General features: G+C 52.7%; 1 protein-coding gene across 5 annotated transcripts in view; it reads left to right on the forward strand.

Moving 5' to 3' along the window:
- Positions 1 to 14,678, forward strand: part of Zmiz1 (zinc finger MIZ-type containing 1) — a 214,604-nt gene that overhangs the window by 49,764 nt on the left and 150,162 nt on the right. For 4 of the 5 annotated variants that reach the window (XM_008849842.3, XM_008849839.3, XM_008849838.3 and 1 more), the window contains exon 3: positions 13,613 to 13,702. The gene's annotated coding sequence lies outside the window, so the exon portion shown is untranslated. Of the gene's footprint in view, positions 1 to 13,612; positions 13,703 to 13,964; positions 13,984 to 14,678 lie in introns of those variants that run through there. The other variant, XM_029554451.1, reaches the window with a different exon arrangement.

The raw sequence follows: 14,678 nt of genomic DNA on the forward strand, positions 1-14,678 counted from the left end.
GGAACGCTGCTTACAGGCTTGCTCCCTTGGCCCCTGCTCAGCCTGCTTTCTTATGCAACACAGGCCCACTTGCCCAGGGGTGGAACCACCCACAGTTGTCTGGGCCCTCCCACATCACTCATCAAGAAGATGCCCCTCAGACATGGCCACAGGCCAGTCCAATAGAGGCAGTTCCCCAATTGAGGCTCCCTTAACCCGGGTGTGTCAAGTTGACACTAAAGCTATCCAGCACAGCCCCTTAGAGCAGCTCAAACAGCTCCATCCAGCAAACAAGGAAGATTCATTCAGACTTGACTGGAAACAGGCACTCCAGACTCCAGCTTGGCCTGATTTCTTTATGCAGTGGTGGGAGTAGAGGCAGCTCTCTGCAGTCCCGGAGGCCCAGCTTCGGCCTTCACACTGGAGGTAAAGCAGCCTGTGCCTCTGTTCCCAGGCAGGAGGAACAGGGCTGGGAATGGTCTGTTCCTGTAGCTAGACACATGGACCCTAACTGGCCTTGCAGCCACCAGCATCTACACTGGGAGGGAAAAGCCCACCTACCCAGAGGCACTCCCAGAGGAAACCAAATGCCACCCTCTTCTGCCACCCTCTGCCACCACCTGCCTCCTCACCCCAGAAGAGCCTGGCCTCAGCTCAGAAGCTTGGAGTAGACACTACTTAGGGATAAGGTAGGATCAGAGAGACCCAACCTAAGGATACACAGCTTCATCATTGTGGACACAGAAGGCCGTGGCTCAGGCTGGTGGCATCCCAAGGAGGGCTGGTCTGGGTCTCTCTCTGGCTCTACCACATAGCTACTTACGTAGGTATACAGGCCGTAAATGAGCTCTGTGGCTGTAATGGTAATGATTCTTCCCATTGAGGTTTGCTCACCCAGTGTTTCCCTGGAATTTCACCTTGCTCTTGTTCATGAGTCGCATACCCAGGCCACATACTCTGGGTAGAAGACTCCCTGTGCCCTTTGTCCTTGGGTCCACAGCCCCTATGTACCTTACATGGAAGGAGCTGTCCCTAGGCTGGCCACTGTCTTAAATCACCACAGAGCTACAGCCTCTCCCAGGGAAGGTCTGGGCTTCAGAAGCCACTTGGCCCAATGCCCTGTGGCACAGGGAAACCTGTGGCCCAGAAATAGGGGTACACCCAGTTGCCCAGCATGGTGCTCCAGGCTCGCAGCCAAGCACATTGCCCTCCTAAACTGCTCTGGCTATATGGAAGGTGGTGCTGCTGACAGTGGGGACCAGCAGCAATGGTGACAGGAGTTGTGGCTGCAGAGAGTGGGGCCAGGGAAGCCCAAGTGTCTGTGAAGACCCACCTAGAATAGGCCTGAGGGTACAGGCCTGACTCTGTGAAAACTGATCACTGCCTTCTGCCATCGTCCTCCCATTAGTGACATCTCCTCCAGTCCTGACCCATTTACCCAGATAGCTCTGGGATCTCAGGCCCAGTGGTCAGGGGCTGGCACCTTGCCCTATTTCAAGGCCTGATCTGAGAGCTGCCAAGATGCCAGTGGTGAGGCAGAAAAGTAGACTGAGGAGAACAGAAACTGCCCCTGGTCCTCATCAGCCCCCTCTGCTGAGGGATGCCAAGTGCCCACCTGACCTGTAGTCTGGGAGGCTATTGCATTGGCATCTCTGCTACCTGGGTGAGGTGCTTCCCAGAGGAGGTGGGGCTGTATCTGGGCCTGAAGAATGAGCCTGGCTGTGAACTGAACCACCAGTACCCAAACCATAGGAATACCTGGGTGAGGGGCTGATACTAGGGCTGTGGAGAGGGCCAAGGGGGCAGTGGAAAAAAGGGTGGTAGATGTGCCCCAGAAGGCCAGATGCCAGATGGGAGTTTGCAATTTGCTTCTAACTCTGAAGTCCTACTTCTGTGCCTCAGTTTCCCTTGGATCTCCTCTGATCTTCGGACACCAGGAAGCCACCTCTGCACTTGGGTGGGAACATCCTCCATCAGGAGCATGAGCTGTGCTTGGGTTTTTCGCTGAGGGAGAGACAGGTCCTTCTAGGTACTTGGTGGGCAGCTGGCTGTGGAAGCTCCAACTGGACCCAGGACTTCTACCTGGCTGGTGAGGGCTGGCCTAAGACTGATGGAGTTTACCAGCCTGGCTGGTGAGGGCCCCTAAGGTAATCTCACTGTGAGCTAAGGATCCATCCCCCAGGATTCAGGGGTTAGTCTGAACTGGGTACGCCTATCCTTCCTATAACCAACTGCCTCCTCTGAGAAGCTGGCAGCAGGGCGGGGGTGGTCCACTCAAGCAGTGGCAGGTGGCACAGACTCGAGTGTAGGCAAGGGGCCTGGGGAACCTCCCTCTAGCTGTCAGACTCCAATGAGATGATCTGAGCTGCCAAGGGGGTGCCTGTGGGGGTACCTGTGTCCTCCCTGTGGGTCCCTCCCCCTATCTTTACTCCACATTTGTTTTCAGAGCCTCACTGACCTAAAGTGGCCTTGCTCTCATCTATCAGCAGGCTGTGATCACAGGCTCCTTGGACTTCAAGACCCTGGTATTGCACAAATCTGCACCCTAGCAGTGTGCACAGCTGCCGGCTCATGCTCCATCAGCCAAGGCACTGATGACCCATGTCCCTGTGCAGGAAGCCCAGAGTTCTTTCTGAAATCCTACAACAACTATCCTACAGCTGAGGTGGCAAAATTCCCTGAACTCAAAGCCTTTGACTCCTGACTCATGTCACTTTGTAATACCAGCTGGGTATAGGTAGGCCCTGTTCCAGAGGGGGAAACTTGGAGTCAGAGAAGGCAGGACATTTGGCCAGGGTCACACAGCCAAGCCAAAATCAAACTGAAGATCGCTGTCCCTGTCAGGCTCCTCTGGGGACCAAGCCAGCATTGTGTATGTGCTGGGGGAGGCCACAGCCTGGAGCTGCTGGAGGCCTGCAGGAGGCAAGGCCTTGCTCTCTTCCTCCTGGGCTCCAGCTGCTCTAATTGGTCACAACTGCCCGCGGTGCTGACATTTACCTGGTGGGATAGAGGGCCTCTTCCTCTTGCATCAAGATACTAAAAATAGCTAGGGCCACTTCCCTGAGCCCCTGCCCAGCCCAGCCCACACCTGCTCCCCACTTCAGTGACCTTTTTCTTATGAGGCGAAGGCCCTGCCTCTCTTCCCTTGTCTCTCTATGGGCATTTCCTATCTACAGTGGTCACCCCACTCCTGTGCTCCAAGTAGGGGGTGGGACCCATCCTTCAGAGCTATCAAGGGTTCATCTCTCACCTGCCCAGTACCGGACCCAGACAAGTGTGGCCTTTCTCCCTGGTACCGCTTGTCCTTCCTGCCACACTAGCGATGGAGAGGAACCAGGCTTTGGGCTTTTGCACAGCCTGTATGCATTCCCACCCCCAACCTTCCATCTCTGAATTGGACAGTGACACCTGACCTTGGAGTGCAGCAGGAAAGCGTGGAGGCAGTGTGCAGAAAAGACTGGGTCAGGAGCTGAGTCCCTCTTGGGGCTTTCCTTGTACAGCCACTCTGGGAACCTAATAAATGAGATTGATAGCCTTGGATAGGAAAGGAAAGTTCTGGAATAGGCTAAGGATTGGCAACTCAGTTTAACTCCAAGTCAGGACCTCTTGCGCATTCCCCACGCACCTCCAGCGTAGCCTGCCATTCCTGCTTGCCCTGTGTTTGTCTGGTTTTTGCCCTGGGTCAGTGTGACCAGAAGTGTGTGGACATTGGCCTTCATCCAGTGACTGGCTGGCTTTGGACTTAGCCTAGAGGAAACAGAAGTGCTTTTCCAGGGTTTAGACTCACCAGCTGTGAGAGGCTGGCACAGGGGCTACTTCAGTGTACCTCAGTTTCCTCATCCCACATGGTGATAATGGTCCTTACTCCAAGTAGTGATGAGGACTCAATCAGCAGTGCATGTAGGGTCCTCAGAAGTGTGTCAGGTCGGCATGCAGGACGTGTCGGCTGGCCCTCGAGGTAGTGAGGCTAGTGGCACAGTTGGTGGTAATGACAGCGGCCACCTGCTGTGTTGAGTGACTAGAGTCAGCTGTTGACACAGCACATGCACTACTGAAGTCAGCCTCTAAACCCCACACATAAGGTCCTGTTATACACTCTGCATTCTGGATGAGGAAACGAAGGCACAGAGAGGCCACCCACAGTTGGAAATGGCTGGAACTGAAAGCCAAATTCAGAATCAGCCTAGCCAACATGACCAGCAACTCATCTTGCCTCAGACTGTCCTAGTGTCAGCCCTGCAAGTTCCGGATCCCAGAAATCCCTCTTCTCTTCAACTCAGGGCAGATGACTGGGCAATGGCCCCCTTCCTAGGTCTGTTTGGACCTTTCTCAGCTTGGGGGCTTGGTTCTGTATAGACCGGGCGTGTCCCATCTCTTACAGACTGGTTCCTGCTGAGTGCTGGCCACCCTTTCCTATGGCCTTACACTAGTGTGCCCCTCCAGCTGTTCTCCCCATTGACCTCAAGAGGACTCTGGGACACACTGGTCAGTGGTTAGCTCTTTTTCCAGGCCAAATGGTAGCTGGCTGATGAATCCCAGGCTGCTGTTTATCAGGCCTCAGTTTCCCTGTTTGCACAGAGGGCCTTGGTATCTCTCCTCTTGGCCTTCTAAAGACTTTGGAACCTCTTTTTCTTTTATTGTTAGTGTGGTGTGTGTCTCTGTCTGTCTGTGTCTGTGTCTGTGTCTGTGTCTGTGTGTTCAGGTGTTCTCATGACACAGTACACAACTTAGAGTATAACCTTAAGTGGCCATCTTCACCTTCTGTCTTGTTTGAGACAGATTCTCTTGTCACTTGCCACTATGTAAGGTGGGCTAGCTGACCCATGAGCTCCTGGGGTCTCTCCTTAGTCAGCTCAGGACTGTGCTTCTCTCACCATCTTGTTCCTGCCGGCACTCAGACCTTACCATGCTCCTGCCTCTGTCAGCTTCCTGCATCTGTCTCCCCATCTTCCCATTGCCACAAGGGAGAAAGTCCAAATTGTAGGATGGCATCAAGGCTTTTCCTAGCTCAGTGAGATCCCAGAGCTATTTGAGCCTCTCCTGAAGACTAGCCCACCTGAGTCCTCTGACCGTCAGGCCCTGGGTCATATGGGGAGTGTGGCACCTTCCCGCAGGCCTGCTTCTGTACCCAGCCCATGCCCAGTCGCATCCTAGATGCAGTACATTCAGGACTAGGACACCAACACATGTCCACACCACCCCCTTCTCAGACACTGCCTTGAACCTCTGCCTTCAGATCACCCTGTATGGCTCAGGCCCAGCTTCCAGGGGTGAGAGCTGCGGGTCTGCTCAGCTCACATGGAAGTCAGGTCTCAGTGAGGGTAGAGGAGTGCAGCAGTCTTCAGTGGTAATGTGGGCATGTGCTCCCAGCTGCATTGCTGTCCCCGGGCAGCCCCAGCAGCCCCAGTAAGCATTGGTGGTATCATTTGTGATATGTGGGTAATGGTAGTCCCTCCATCACAGGCTCCTGGGATTAAATAAAGTGACATATATATGGGCCGGGTCCTAGGGCATGGTAAGGATGATAGGCACAGTGCTTATCTATTGTCAGAACAGGACCCGTGCATGAGCTGACAGTTGTCTTCCAAATAGGTCCTTCTTCATTCTCGGACATTACCATAATGTCTGCCTTTGATCTTTGTCCTGCCCTAGTGCTCCTTCCCAGGGTCCCTGGCACCCCCAGAAAGCCCAGTGCTTCCTGGTCTGTGTTGTCACTTTGTCACCCCAGTGCCTTTGGATCTGGTCCGGGATTCATTTGTTTTCCCCACAAGGTATGGACCACAGTGCAGAAGCTAATGACAGTTTGTGGGGTGAACTCATGTTCAAGCAAAGCCACCTCCAAGTCCAGTGGTAGTCAGCCAGGTTTTTGGTCCTCCCACAGGCTGCTGAGGGCATATGTGAGCCACCTGATGCCAGGGGATTCAGCAACAGCCATGGAAGGGGATTCACTGCTGGCTTCTTTCAAGTCCCCAGCCGCTCTCTGAGCTATGTGGCTGTTTTGTTTGCTGAAGTCCTGCCCCACCCCCATAGTCCTCTGTTAAATTGTGTTATTATATTTAAACAAATCAATTCCATTGCAGAGTTTTTCCCGTCCTAATGATGAGTTTGCAGCACAGATGTCATTGATTTCTCACAGCCCTGAAAACCAGCTGATGAATGGCACCCAGCGTGTCTTTGGAGAGGCACTTAAGCGGTTGCGCATGCGCCCATGCTTCCCAGGGGGTGCGGCTCTATCCCACCCTTAGCTGCTGCTTGCCCAGCTGCTACTGGGGCTGAGGTCACAGGCCAAGGGAGACCCCAAGTGCCACCCTGGTAGAAGGAATGTCATGGCAGGCCCTGCTCTGATGACAGTCACCATGGAGATTTTTATTGATTTTTGCCCAAAGCAGAGAAGCCTCAAGGTATGATCTTGACCTTCCCTACAAGTCCAAAGCTCCTTGAGAATGAGGGCTGCACACCTGTCCTCTGACCTGGTGGGGCTGCCAGAGGGAACCATTTGAACTGCTTTTGTGAAGGGAGGTCCAGGAGGACTGGGAGCTGCAGAGGAGAGAAAGCTTCCTTTTGGGAAATGCACCAGAACCCAGAGTTCAAAGCCACTGTTAAGCTGCCACTCAGGGCTTTGACCCTCAGATCCCTGCTGTGCCTGCTTCTCTGAGCCCCTGTGGGCAAGGACTACTGTTCCAAGTGTACATGGACCTCACTGGAGGGAGGGAAAGGCCTCTTGTCTGCCATGGTCAAGGTGCCATGGACCCGGAGAGCCCCACAGGCTCCCAGCTCTCCCCCTGGGAGGGTTACAGTGATGGGGAGGTGGCCCTCACTGCCAGACCTTCTCCTATCTCTTCTCCCATTCTGGGCTCCTGTCTGCCCAAGCCAGGCTCCTTGCGGGTGTCTGACTTAGCTGCCCACCCCAGGAGCTTGTGAACTGAGCTGGTGGGAGACAAGAGGGAGTGGTGGAGTCTATGGTGAACCTGAAAGGGCCTGCCTGGCCTCTAATCCTCAGAGATCGAACTCCCCTGCTAGTTCAGTCCTTTGTTTTGCAGCCCTGAGCCCAGGGGAGGGAACTGCTCTTCAAGGTCACTGCACAGACAGCAATGGAACTGGGGAGGGGGAGGGGCTTGGGCATCCCTGTGCTGTGTTCCCTAGGCTTCTTGAGACTACCCATCACTGGGGACCCCAGGCTGGCCCTATTGCCTGCCCCACCCCCAACCTTTGCTCTCCCAGCAGCCACCCTGGCCATTTCCCCCCCTGTAGACAAACTCCTGCTCCTGTAATCAGGTTAGCCTCCTGCTTCTCAGTGCTTGCTGTGCTGAGCTGGACCAGCTGCCTCTAATGGCCTGTCCACCTGGCCCTCTGTGGCTCTGGGATGGGGGAGGGGAACCAGGAAAGAACTGACTGAAAAGAGGCTGAACCTCCCTCCATACAGACCTATCCATGGCTCCCAAGTTAGCCTGGTATCCAAGACTACTTCGTCCCCCTCCTCCATGCTCTGGTACACACGTGAGTATAGTGACAGCCCCTGTTTCTCACCTCTGTGTTTCTTCACATGTGGGCTCATTTTACTCCCTACTGTTTCAGAAAACTCCTATGCATTCCTGGAAACCCAATTCCCACCTGGTCCTCTGAACTATTCTTCTGGGCTCCCCTGATAGTCCTCTGACATGAAACTTAAGCCCACTGCACTGAGAGCATTATTCCTGGATCTAGTTTCTCTCGATCTCCAGGAGGAAAGGGCGAATATACCTTTCTCGCTATACCTCAGGAGGCAGCGTGAGAAGATAGCAGTAAAGGGCCAGGGCCAGCCTAGGAAAGAAGAGTCAACCAGTGAGGGGGGGAAAGCGACAGCCAGGAGGTTGAGGACAGCTGCTGCAGCCCACTTCCTGCTGGGGAGGTCCTTTCCCAGCTCCTGGCGACACATGCCAGGCCTAAAATAGACCCACGAGGCCTTGGTTGTGCCTTCACAGTCCCTCCCCGCTGCTGGGCATTCTGGATCCTCCCCTCCTGGGCCCTGCCCAGAGCCAGGACCCTTGCCAGCCAGCAGGGCCAGGTCATGCCCTCTGTTCCTGCTTATTTTGTTTTATAAATAAAGTATATAAATAGGGTCCCCTGCTTCCTGGGAGCACTGTGTTTAAGGACTGGGGCACTGCTGCAGGCGTAATTGTACTACAGAATCCATCAGCTGCCTAATTACCATTCATTTTGCATTTATTTCTGCTAATTAAAAAGAGAGGAACTCCTAACAACTTTTACGTAAATACTATATTTGTTCTATGTAAAGATGGGATGTGAATTTGCTGGTGATTAGCTGATTGTCTAATCTTATAGCTGTTGCACAGGATAGTCTTGTCTCTCCTTGGCACCCAGATTCACTGAAGGCTGCTAGGCGGGTATTGTTGGAGAGCTGAGGGTGGTCAGAGGACTTGTCTGGGGCCCAGGGGTCACTAGGAGTGCCACCCACCATGGCTGCTTGGGCTACAGTCTCATTAGTGAAGCCGAGAGGAACCCCTGACTCACATTTCTATACAGATGGGGAAACTGAGGCCCAGAGAGGCCCACACCTCCCAGCAAAAGGTAGACCGCACTGTGGGTATGTGGACTCTCACTTGAGTGCTCATCCCAGGTGCTGTGCTACTATTGGGAGCATTTTGCAGGAAATAGGATGAGAACTGTGGGCCCGAACTGTGAGTCATAAGGAAGAAAGAGGTAGCCTGGCTGAGCCTGTGTGTACGTCTAGAAATCTCTACCTCCTCTCCCTTCCTATCTGTGCCCCAGTTTCCCAACAGCCCTTCTACCTTATGGAGACTCCTCACTTAGACTGAGGCTTCTCTATGACCAGCCTGCACTCTGCCCAGGTCTTGCGTGCTGGCCTACCAGGACATAGGTATGGGTGTTTTTGAGACAGGGTCTCCCTGTAGCCCAAGCGGTCCTGGAACTCACTATGTAGACCAGTCTGGCCTTGAACTCACAAAGATCTGCCTGCCTCTGCCTCCCAAGTGCTGGGATTAAAGGTGTGCTCCACCACACCCAGCTTCATTTCACATTTTAATATTATGTATTTATTTTCGTGTGGATTCAAAAACTTTATGTATATCAGGCCTGTGATTTGTCAGATGGTAGTGCTTTAGATAATGCTAAGTAGAAAGAGATTGGTTTAAAGTGATTTAAATAATGAATTATTAAGATGGAACACAGATGGGCTTCAGTATCTGATGACAAAGAAAGGGACACTCTGGAAGAGGGACTGAGGGAGGATGACCACCAGGTCAGAGCCAGGCTCTGGCATATTGGGAGTCTGGAGGCCTGAGCCCTGTCTGCTAGTCCCTGGCCCACAGGTACCCCTACCCATCCCAGGGTTGAACAGTACTCCTGGATCATTCTGGCTCTGCCCCAGTCCTGTATACCATAAGCAGCCTCTAGGGGAAGCAAAGTTTAAGTAGTGGGAGGACCTGTGGAGGTGGCTCCCTGCCTGGATCACTCTATATTCGGGGTCATTCCATGCCCAGGGTTACTCGAGACATGGCAGAGCCCCTGCCTGGCTCTCTGCTGTCTGTCCTCTTGATAGCTAGTCTCAAGACACCAGGGCTGGTACAGAAAGCTCAGGTCAGAGCTTGATAGTCCCTAAGGCTCCGGAGTCTTCTAGCCAGGGTTTCACTTCCTCCTGTGTCCAATAGGAGACTGGTAGGGCTGAGAGACTCAGTGCTCAGCCATGGTGTATTGTAAGTACTGGGCTGGAGTCACTGGGCCACCCTTCTGCCCGATGTGCTGTCTGTGGGAAGGGACTCCAGCGCTACCACGCATTCTCAACTATTAGCCCTTTGGTCATCCTGGGGAAGCCTTGAGGCCATAGGGACAGATGGAAGACAAAAGGGAGGAAGAAAACATGACCACTACCTCCTCTTCCTCCTCCTCCTCTTTCTTCCTCTTCCTCCTCCTCCACTGGCCACCAGCTAGTGTGTCCCACAAAGCACCTGGCCTCCTCACCCTAGGCTTCCTACAACCCTCCCTGCCCTTCTGAAGCCAGCCTCAAACCTCACAGGAGCTCAGTGTTGTTGCAGGCTGGCCCCTGTGGCTCTTGGACACAATTCCACACCACCCCTCTCCAGCCGCCTCTCCTTATCTGTGACAGGAGGCAGCAGGGCAACACACTGGGTGACCTTGAGCAGCCCCCTCCCCCATTTCACTAAGGTCCCCATAGAATTAGCCCAGCCCATCTCTAGGGCCTCGCCTACCATAACCCTTGCCAACCAGCTCTGACAAATAGAGGCAAAGCCTACCTTTGCCTATGCAGAAAATCCAGCCTGCCCTAGCATGGAGAGTAAATGATTTCACTTACAAACAAATGAACGAATGAATGAATGAATGAATGAATGAATGAATGAATGAAAGGGAGAACTCTCCAGCCCCTTAGAGCAGCAGCTGAGACAACTGGTGAGGCTGGTTATAGCACAGTGCCAACCTGTCCAGGGTCATATACTTTTAGCTGTGATCTTGGGCCGTTTTCTTCCTGTCTCTGTGCTTCTTTATCTGTCAAAATGGGTACAAATAGCACCTAGAATACTACAGCTAAAGGTCCTTTACTATTAGATACTATTAATGGTTTCATTACTATTATGATGATTAGAGAGGGGCTAAGGGAAGCTGGATGAGGGCTTGGAGGCCCTGGGAGCTCTGGAGTGTTAAGGATAGAAGTGCAGCAGGTTGCATTTGGGAGCATTTCAGAGTAAGCCTTTTTGGTAAATTGTTTAAAGATGCCTCATGAAAAGGGGGTTTGGATCCCTAAACCTCCAGGAATTTGTTGTGATTTCTCTAATTCTAAATATATATTTGTAATTTTAAATATTCAAGAGGACCTCCATAATTGCATACATTTCAGCCCCTGTAGGCCTGAACAGTACACTATGTCTATATTTATGCTTCTGTGGCCAGTCTTCCTCCTCAGTGCTCCCAGGAGGAGGTACTAACCCCCCTCCCCCCGGTTTAGAGGGACCTAATTAATCAGGTGTGGATGCCATGCTGTGTGCAAGGCTGACCATCTTTCAGCCTGAGCCTAGCCTGAGGGACTCCTGGTAGCCCACAGGGAGAATGGGACCTACGTGGAACACACAGAGGCCTGGTGCCAGAGCTGCTCCCCCGCTCTTCTGAGCTGAGGGCACACAGGCTGAGATCTCTCTTCACCCTCTCTTCTCCCCTGTGTATACCCTGCTGTGTTGACACTGTTGGAAGCAAGTTCCTGAGGTGGACAGTTGTCACTGAGGTGGCTGGCTGTGTGCCAAACCCAGGGTTCAGTGTTAGGTTGGGGTCCAGGTCTGCCCTGGGGGAGTCTGCTGGATCATTGGGACCACAGAATTCTCACCTGAAGAATGAGGACCAGGCAGAAGACGGGGTCAGTCTCCCTATGTCATCATCAGTCACCTCAGAGGGGGAGATGAAGAGTCTGGGGTCATGAGGATCGGACACATGGGACTAGCCTCTGGAGGATGGGCCATTGGCTGAGGAAGCCCCATAAGTAGGTGCTCTGGACACTTGGTGCCTCTACCAGCAGCAGGACCTCCAGGCCCTCCTCAGACAGGGACATTTATAACTCACAGCTGTGCGGTCGGTCCTGAGCCCAACTGTCTGTGGTAAACCGATCTGGCTTCAGGAAGTCCCGGCCCAAGGCCACTCCCCACTCGACCCCACACTCTCCTCACCTCCTGACACCCACATCCTGTTCTCAGCAGGAGGGGGGCAGCCGGGGCCCAGCCAGGGTCTCCAGCCTGCGAGCAAAACATCAGTAAGGCCTGAGTGCTCAGAGGCCACCAGCATCATTAGGGCCTGTCCCCAAGCCATACATAGGGAGACCAACAACCACAGAGGGCTGGTGGCTGCCCTGGAATCCATAGGATCAAGGAACAGGGAGTTCAGGTTGTAGGATCAGGGAATAAGACCCAAAGAGGGGATGATGTGCTAGCTCCTGCCAACAACTGCAGTCTAGAGGAGTCCAGTGGAACAGAGAAGAGAGCTGCAAGGAATGCTGGGAAATGCCATCTTGGACCCCAGGCTTTTTCATTGCCACCTGCCTTCTGGGCACCCCATTCTCTGAAGGGCCTCTGTCATTCACAAAGATTGTCACTGAAAAATTCATGTGTGACGCTAGGCCTGGACTGGAAAGAGGGGATCACCACAAGCCCTTAGCACCCTGTGACTTTGGCCCTGTCACCTCCCTCAGGCCTAACACTTGGACCCTATCAGCCCACCAATTTACTTCCCTGCCTTTTTTCAATCCTGCATACAGGATTGATTCACTTTAGTGAATTTTCAAGAACTTGGCCCAGGAAACTCTAGAAGTCTGTGACAAGATTCTAAAATTAGTACAAGAAAGAACATATATTTTTGTTTCATTGGTTATATATTTATTAAAGTATATTAGAGATGCATTGGAAACACATAACTATATGTCAAACCAGTTCTTCCATGGCTATGATTACTTTGGACAAGGCCACACTTAACTGGAACTGGAAAAAACAGGTTAAGGCTAAGATCAATTGTGTCACATTGCTGGTAGGTAGTGGCTCCTACAAAGGATTTCCAAGGGTGTGGGAGTCCTGAAGTCTGGGGAACACAAGACAAATGGGAACCAGGGATCTCATCTGCTTTAAGCTAGTTCTGAGGACTAGGGAGATGGCAGTCACTAAAGTGCTTGCTACATAAGCATAGGACCTGAGCTGGATCCCCAACATCCATGTGAAAGCTGGGCTCAGTGGCGTGTGCCTGTAATCCCAGTGCTGGGGAGGTGGGAACAGGAGGATTCTCTGGGGCTCAATGGCAGCCAGTCTGACTCATTTGGTGAGCTATATATTCAATGCAAAACCCTGTCTCAAAAAACAAGGTGGAGAGTGGTTGAGGAAGACACCTGACATTGACTTCTGACTTCTGCATGTGCAGACATGTAGATAGCACCCACATGCACATGCACGCATACAATATGTACATACAAAATTAAAAGATAAATAAACAGACTCTGGGCCTCCGGTTGCAGGCAAAGCAGAGCCATCCATGACTGCTTGGGAGGGCCAGGTTTTCCTGGGAGGTGTGCACGTGTCATCTGTCTCCCAAGTGTCCATCAGAGATCTGGTGAGTGGTTCATAATGAAGAAAGAATTCAGGCAGGGGTCAAAGAGTTGTCTTGGCAGTGGCTGCGGGTGACAGGCGGCTGGTGCAAGGCGGCCAGCCATGTGAGATAATTCCCCGAAGCCAGGCAGGGCACAGAGAAGAGACCAGGCAAGGGCTTTGTATACTGTCTAAAAATACCCTGCTTCTTTTTCCTGACACCCTGGCTAAGGGCTGCACAAGAAGGCGACGGCTGCTTCTTTTCTCACCAAGAAGAGAGACAATACCACAAAGCCCCCAAGCCCCAGAAGAAGCAGAACTTTACATATATGCAGAGTTTGAAAAAATCCACTCAGGAGTTGCCTTACTGGCTCAGCTTGGTGGGCGGGGAGGGCAGAGAGTTGCCGATAAATCAGGCATCCCAGGCAGCCTTAAGTGGCTCAGAGGCCACTAAGATTACCCAGCGCCAGGGACTGGGGTGAATGGGAGTGACGGCTGTCTGTGTCCTGGACTGCTCACGCATGTCCTGTTTCACTCTGTGTACCCAGGAGGAAGAGGAGGAGGCGGGGACTGCTGACCAATGCTTCGAGGGGTGTGAGAGAAGCTGCCACCTGTTACTGAGCTGCAGACCTAGAAAGGTAAACCCAACCAAATGCCTTGATGGCCAGGCCACACCACCACCTCCTGAGACCCCGCAGGGGCAGAGTTGGAAAGTGATGGGCTGGGCCAAAGCTGAGGGTGGGGTGGTCACCTTTCTCCCCATTGCTCTTGACCCTGATTCAGTGCTTCTTTGTAACTCCTGTGTGATATCCACAGCTTCTGGCTTCAGTTCGTCTGTAAAATGGATAGAAGGCGTTGGTCCTCTACTTAGAGTTCCTCAAGGTCCCAGGAACCAGCTGGGTCTAATTGATCTTTGGAGGTGAGCCTTGTTAACAGCCTACCCAGTCTGAACTATGATAGGAGGGTATAGCCAGAGGCCCTACCCTTGTGGAGGTAGCGTGACACAGCCCTGAGGCCAGCAGAGCCAGGCAAGGCTAGAGAAGAGGAATGTCTAAGCCAGACCCAGCCAGACCTGCTTCTCAAACTGTGGCTGCTAACTCCTTTGTAGCAGCATTCAAACCTCCAAAGCCATCTCCCTGCTAACCCTGAACAGGAATTACTCAATGCATGATTAGACTCTGGAACGAAGGCTGAGGACACTAATGGTCTTGCTAAGGGTCCCACAGCAGGCTCTGGTCCCAGCAGAGCAGCTCAACTGCATTCCATTCGGCACATCAGCCTCTGCACTTTTGTTCAGACCACACTGCACTGGTCTGACCCTTCCTTAGCAGAGAACTCATACTACCAGTCTTTACTATGTACCTATGGTAGGATTCCTCCATCCCCCACCTATCATTCACCTACTCACCTATCTCCTTATCTCTCTACTCATCTGTTTATCCATCTACTTACCAACCCATCTATCTGCTCCTCTATCCATCGATCCGTGCACCCACCAATCCATCTACTGTCTATCCACCTGTCAACCCATTTGTACATCTACCCATTCAGACATCCACCCACATACTCACCATTCCATCCACCTATCCATCCACTCCACCCATCCACCCACCC

Source organism: Nannospalax galili, unplaced genomic scaffold, assembly GCF_000622305.1.
Source record: "Nannospalax galili isolate Female #2095 unplaced genomic scaffold, S.galili_v1.0 scaffold83, whole genome shotgun sequence".
Lineage (NCBI taxonomy): Eukaryota > Metazoa > Chordata > Mammalia > Rodentia > Spalacidae > Nannospalax > Nannospalax galili.